The sequence below is a fragment of the Cricetulus griseus genome, chromosome 3 (assembly GCF_003668045.3).
Source record: "Cricetulus griseus strain 17A/GY chromosome 3, alternate assembly CriGri-PICRH-1.0, whole genome shotgun sequence".
NCBI lineage: Eukaryota > Metazoa > Chordata > Mammalia > Rodentia > Cricetidae > Cricetulus > Cricetulus griseus.
The window spans coordinates 272251303-272257302 of NC_048596.1; the positions used below are offsets into that span (position 1 = coordinate 272251303).

At 45.9% G+C, this 6000-nt stretch overlaps 1 pseudogene; it reads right to left on the bottom strand.

The window, feature by feature from the left end:
• Positions 1-436: 436 nt before the first annotated feature.
• LOC100772280 lies at positions 437-1160 on the bottom strand (annotated as a pseudogene).
• Between the last annotated feature and the right edge of the window lie 4840 nt (positions 1161-6000).

A 6000-nucleotide genomic window follows, 5' to 3' on the forward strand; every position in this document is an offset into this window, starting at 1 on the left:
GCCAATAGTTTTTTTTTTTCTTTTTTGAAAAGAATATTTGGCTTTCTTATAAATCTTTACAAAGCCACTTATTTTCTCGTCTGTTCTTAGCCTTGACCAGGCTCAGCCAGGCTGTGTCTTTGCCCTTGAGCTAATACTGGGCTCACCAAGCATCTGCCCTGTTGCTTCTTGTTGAGCTGGAAAGTGTTTGCACACACTCAGCTTTCCCCTGGAGGGAGCAGTTGGTCCTTCTACATCATGTAGATTCTTCTATACATTCTATACCATATAGATTCTTTTTGTCTTTTTTTTCTTTACTGTATAATCACTACAAATTTTATTCAGAAACCCATCTTTGGTTTTGTTTGTTGTTGTTGTTGTTTTTAAATCCTAGTATGAACTGGCTTGTCACCAACTACAACACTGTCTAGCAGACACAAGATAAAAACAGCTCGGCTCAGAATCGCCCAGATCTCTCACAGTCTCTTGATCGCATCCTCCACCACCTCCATCTCCTCCTCCGCCGCCGCCACCATGACCACGGTCTCTGGATCACGAACGCCTTTCCCGAGATCTGGACGTGGATCTATGCTTCTTGCGACGGTGCCCATACGGCTCCCGTCACAGCTCTCTGGAGACAGGCTTCAGGTGCATGAAGTTGCAAACTCCCTCTTGTTCACTCTGCTGTTTCATACTGGCGGCAACAGGCTTCCCTGAAGTCAATCACTGGGGACAGCTCTGCAGGGATTGGCTGCCCATTAAACCAACGGTTATTCAAATCGATCACAGCTTACTCTGCATCCTCCTCATGTAGAAACTTGACACACATGTTCCCCATCAGGTGGTCTCCTAGGTTGTCACAGACATTCATCTCCTCAACCTCGCTGTGATTTTCTTCCATCTCGTGAAGACATCCTCAAAGAACTCGTCATAGTGCTAGCTAGTGCTTAGCTCCTTCCTGCATCTCCATGTGCTCACAGCACAGCGCAAACCACAAACCATCAGCAGACAGGGAAGAGTGTTGAGGGTTACGGTAAATATTCAATGGTCTGGCTAAAGGTCGGTTTATTGTGCAACCCAGAACATCTGTCTCCATGACAACATGCTCCAAGTTTGAAATAAAATGAACGGTTAGCTTTGTCTTTCTCGGTGCCAAAGATGGAGGCCAAGTATTTCTCCATTTTCCAGCAGACGCCTCCCCCAGGGCAGCCGATGCCACCAACTATCCCCTCTTTTTGTCTTTTTTTTTTTTTTTTTGAGACAGGGTTTCTCTGTATAACAACCCTGGCTGTCCTAGAACTTGCTTTGTAGATCAGGCTGTCCTCGAACTCAGAGATCTGCCTGCCTCTAAGGCAAGTGCCAACACCACCTGGCTACCATATAGATTCTATACCATGATGCACTCATAATACAGGACCTCTCACGATCTTGCACCCTGATGGGAACAATGTCAGATTTGTATTGGTTGTTTCTGTTCATAGGTGGCCATAGTAGCTTCTGGCAGAAGCTGAAGGGGCAGATCAACACCTTTCTTTCTCCCAGAGAACCTTCCCTGGTGTAGTGAGGTTGAAACTGAACCACACAGCCCACCAAGTGGCACGGGAACCTGGGAAAGCAAATCTTAGCTATTCTAGCCTCTACTAGGGGTAAGCAGGGAAGTAAGATTAGGAATTGGGGCTGGAGAAGCAAACAAACATTTTGTTTTTAACCATTTCAGACAATGTCTAACTGTACTTCTGAGAATATTTCCTTGACAAAGTATCTACAGTGTTAAAGCAAAACCTGACAACTAGGTGCGGGAGAGTTGAGTCAGCATTAAAAGCATGTGGGGTTCTTCCAGAGGACCCAAGATCAGATCCCAGCATCCATGTCAGGCAGCTTATAACCGCCTGCAACTCCAGCTCCAGGGGATCTGATGCCCTCTTCTGGCTTCAACAGACATCCACATCCACATGCCCCCCCCATATATATATATATTTTTTGATTATATATATATAATCAAAAATAATCAAAAGTTACTGAATTTACTGATTTACTGCGGATTATAACATTAGAGTCCACATGTAAATATTTAACAAGCCACAGATTTACATAGCCCCACACCACGTATGGGGCCAAAAACTTCACTAACAAAAATCAGTAAGCGGTGCTGCATGTCTTCAGAAAGTTTATAGAGGTAGAAACAGGTCTACAAAACATAGCCAGACTGTGAGAGAGACCCTAGAGAAGCAAAATACCCGGCATTCTCCGTGAGCACAGATAACTGAGGACTCGGACATTTCGTGGGTTTTGTGTCCAACAGTAGAAGAGGAAGACAATACAGGGGGTGCCCAGAGTGGGCACCAGGAGAGCAGCGACCTCTTCCTGCAACTGCTGGTGTGAGAGCGTGTGCAGGTGACATTTAGACAGAGCAGGAGCAGAGAGCCCCTTCATCACTACAGCCCTCCACCCCTTCTAATCATGGAAGCACAACACGAGGTCTGCACTGAGCTTTTTAACTGGGCAGCTGACACAGTGCCTGGAGTTTCGTCCATCTGCTAGTACTTGCGACCCCCAGCACCACCAAACAAGCCAGGCATTACTTATGACAGCAGATTTGTACCTGGAAATCTCGGTGCTGGTACATTACACAAGCTCGGCAGTCATCTAGGAAGCCTGCTCCAACATAAAGAAAACTTGAGTTTGTGTGGAAACTTCCCAGGACCACACGGAGTGGCTAGTGCCTGGCAGGACTGAAACAAGTGAAGACCAGAAGGGAAAGCCCCTCATCAGGAAATAGTGAAGCCGCCTTGTGTCTGCCAGATTGACTGTGCTCACACACTGTCGTCTGCACTTTAAAAACAAATTCAAGGAGAAAAAAAAAAACCCTCACCTCTCCTTTTTTGGTCACTTCAGCTTTTCTCTGGTGGCATTAAGAACGTCTTTTCTCTGTGACACACTAGGAAAGGCACTTTTGGAGCTTCGGCGGAGTTATAAATGACTCCCCACAACTGTTTTTTATTTCCATTTTGTTTCACTGACTGAGAATGTAAATTGAACTCCAGAGCTATTGTGCTTTGTTCTGCCTCTCTCTGTGTGGAAATGTGTTCTGAATTAAAGTCCCCGGGTAAACCAGAGGAGTCCTGAATGTGGCCCTGTAGCTTTTGAACGGCCCCCAGAGCCAAGAAAAGACAGAGCGCAATTTTATGGGCCCCAGATGGTGTGGTGGGTGTCGAGGATGTCTTTATGTGGGGAGGTCATGGGTTCAGGTTCCATCTGGAGGGAACACGGAGGGAGCCCTTCGTATCTAGGGAAGAGAGATGGGTGCTTGAGCAGGAAATGTAGCCACCTGCAGGCCCGGCATGTTGCTTTCCTAACCCAGCCTTGAATTCCCAGCATGCAGCTGTGGGAGAAGAGGCTGAGAGGCTGAGAACAAAGGAAAAGCCATCAATCCTATTGCTGCCACCTTCAGTCTCCAGCCACTGTGCTGTCAAGATTCTTGAGCCAGCTTTTCTCTTGCTTGTTCTCGGGAGTCAGCATGGTCTCTCATTAACTCATTCTTGAAGCAAGTGGAACTGATTTTACATCAGACCCAGTGGGAACGTTGACTTTTTGACATTGGGATATGATGTTGTCAAGATCAAGTTGGAGAACCATGTAATTGAGTAATAAAGTTTTTTAAAAGTAGCAAAAACAAGCAAACAACTCACAATGTTCTAAGTATTTTTATGACTTGGGGCTGTATTTGTGGCTATGTCTGGTTGCATGAGGCTGGTGGAGGGTGTGGATGAGCAGGGGTGGGGCAAAGGTGGGACATGGCTGCTTAGGCCATCGAGACACAGTGGCCCTTAGAGAAGAGTTGCTAAGACCAGTCTATGCCGAATACAGTGGGTACAAGCGCGTCCTGGTGACATGGTTTGGTTTCGCTGACTAATACGGATGTGGCAAAGGTAAAATGAACGGCTTTGTGGCTGACCTTAATTCATGCCTCTCCTTCCTCCTCCCCCCCTCCTTCTTCTCTAGCCTCTAATTCACAGAGGCCTCTCTGCCTCTTGGGTGCTAGATTTATTAGTTTATTTTGGTTTTCCGAGACAGTTTCTCTGTGTAGTCCTGGCTGTCTTGAACTCAGGCATCTGCCTGCCTCTGTCTCCTGAGTTCTGGAATTAAAGGTGGGCACCACTTCCCATCAAATTGTAGTGATTTTTTTCTGGCAGTGGTAGCATTTGAATCCAGGACCTTGTGCTGTCAAGATGCCCTTCCACCGCACAGTATCCCCAGCTTTCGAGTGCCACGATGCCAGAAGGGGCTCTAGCAGGCCTGAATATGGCAAGCACTGCAGCCATATTTTGCCGTGTGTGTGGTTCTGCTAGAGCACCTTCGATGCCTGGCTCTTTCTTTTTTCAATTTGGGGGCCCTCAGTAGATAAAACAGTTGCTGAGCAATCCTGAGGACCAGACTTTGGCTCTCCAGAGCCTATATAAATGCCAAGCAGGCATAGCAGCCATCTACAATCCCAGCCCTCACCAAACACAGACCGTGGGGCAAGTTGGCTAGCTAAACCAGCAGAGATATTGAGCTCCATGTTCAAGTGAGACCCTATATCAATATAACATGAAGAGTGATAAAGGAAAATACAGTCATCTCTGGTCTCTGTATGTGTGGGCACACATGTCTACACACACTCACATACATGCGGATGTATTCAAGTGCACACACCATACATACACACAGACACATATGCCTGAAACGTCACTGGGTAGGGTGGCACACACATAATCTCAGCACTTGGGAGCTTAAGACAGGATTGGAGTTTGCGTCTGGCCTGGGCTACATGGTGAGATCCTATCTCAGAAAACAAACACAGCCTAGCATGGTGGTGAATGCCGGAAATTTCGGCACTTGGTAGGCAGAGGCAGGGGGATCAATTCAAGGTCTTCGAGTTTGAGGCCATCCTGGCCAGCCTGATCTACATATTAAGATCCAATCTGTCCAGGGCTACATAGTAAGACTATGACACAAACAAACAAAAACATTTTTAGTTGGTGTAGGGCACACATCAATTTAAATGCACCGTCATAACCATTTTTTTAAAGTTTACATTGTTTTTAATCACATGAATGTGTCTCTCTGTAAGTGTGTATACCTGAGTGTGGTGCCCTTGGAAGCCAGAGAGGACCCTTGGAGTTGGAATCACAAGGGGTTGTGAGCTGCTGGATATGGGTGTTGGGAAATGAACGCTGTTCCTCTGTAAGAATATCAAACACTCTTAACTGATGAGCCATCTTTCCAGGCCCAAAGTATTGCCAATGCACCCGCAACTAGATGGCTAGAGGATTTCTTCTTCTTTTGGTGTGACCAGGAATGGAACCTAGAACCTCACACATGCTGGTCAAGTGTTCTACCACTAAGCTACATCCCTCAGTGGTCATCTTAACCATTTTAAAGGAAATGTTTGAGCAGTGTTAGCATTCACTACAACGCCCAGCCTTGGCAATCCTTTTGTTTTGTTTTGTTTTAAATGGTGTTTGCTTTAAATATGGTCTTTTTATATAGCTCAGGCTAGATCTGAACTCTGGAGCCTCCTGTCTCAGTCCCGGGTGCTGGGATTACCCTCTGACACTCTTAGCTCTCACTTTGGCAGATTTTTTAACCAATATTTATTATTATTATTATTATTATTATTATTATTAAGTGTGTGTCTGTAAGTGTGTGGTTGTCAGTGAGTTTGTGCCTGCAGATGCCCTTGGAGGCCAAAGGAATCAAACCTTCCTAGTCAGGCAGCTGTGATCACCTTCATCAGAAAGTACCAAAACTGGACCAGGTCCCCTGAAAAACAGTCACTGCTCTTAACCACTGAGCAATCCTTCCGGCCCACTTTTACTGAGATTAGTTCATCAGGGAACGAAATGTTTGCCCTTTCTTGTCTTAGGCTCATTGGTTATGGTCCTGTAAATTAAGCAGACAGTAAAGCAGATAACAAGAGAAAAACAGATAATTAGAGTTTGTGTTGCACATAGGCAATGGGGAGGCACCGAGCAAGAG